The sequence below is a fragment of the Perkinsus marinus genome (assembly GCF_000006405.1).
Source record: "Perkinsus marinus ATCC 50983 genomic scaffold scf_1104296962378, whole genome shotgun sequence".
Classification (NCBI taxonomy): domain Eukaryota; phylum Perkinsozoa; order Perkinsida; family Perkinsidae; genus Perkinsus; species Perkinsus marinus.
This window is the reverse complement of record NW_003205427.1, coordinates 181,382-182,418: the sequence shown is the minus strand read 5'-3', so window position 1 is coordinate 182,418 and position 1,037 is coordinate 181,382.

The following is a 1,037-nucleotide window of genomic DNA, read 5'->3' as shown; positions in this document are numbered from 1 at the left end:
TTCGTAAGATACTATCGCCATCAAAATATCCTCGATAGTGGTTGTTGTCAAATTTCGTAAGATGCTATTGCCGTCGAGACACCCTCGATGGTGGTTGTTGTCAAGTCTCGTGAGATACTATCGCCATCATAATATCCACGATAGCGGTTGTTGTCAAATTTCGTAACATACTCTCGCCGTCAAAATACCCTTGATAGTGGTTGTCGTCAAATTTCGTAAGATACTATCGCCGTCAAAATACCGTCGAATCGACAGCGTCGATAGTGATTGTTGTCATGTTTCGTAAGATACTCTCGCCGTCAAAATACCCTTGATAGTGGTTGTCGTCAAATTTCGTAAGATACTATCGCCGCCAAAATACCGTCGAATCGACAGCGTCGATAGTGGTTGTTGTCAAGTTTCGTTTGATACCATCGCCTTGATAATACTCATTGTAGTGGTTGTTGTCAAATTTCGTAAGATACTATCGCGACCAGTACAAGGGTAATGATAATTACTATGCTCACACTGATCGTGGGCTGCGTTATCGGGGGTTCGCAAAGGCGGTCCTAGAGAACCACGGCTGAACCCGTCATTCATGGGCGAAATATCCACGATTCAGCAATACCATGATTAACCCATCTCCGTATGCGCGACCAGTACAAGGGTAAAAATAATTAGTATGCTCACACTTATCGTGGGCTGCGTTATCGGGGGTTCGCAATGGCGGTCCTAGAGAACCACGGCTAAACCCATCATTCACGAGCGAAATATCCACGATTCGGCGATACCATGATTAACCCATCTCCATATGCGCGACCACTACAAGGGTAAAAATGATTAGTATGCTCACACTGCTCGTGGGCTGTGTTATCGGGGGTTCGCAATGGCAATCCTGGAGATCCACAGCTAAACCCATCATTCACGAGCAAAATATCCACGATTCGGCGAACCCATGATCAACCCATCTCCGTATGCGCGCCCACTACGAGGGTAAAAATGATTAGTATGCTCACACTGATCGTGGGCTGCGTTATGGGGGGTTCGCAAAGGCAATT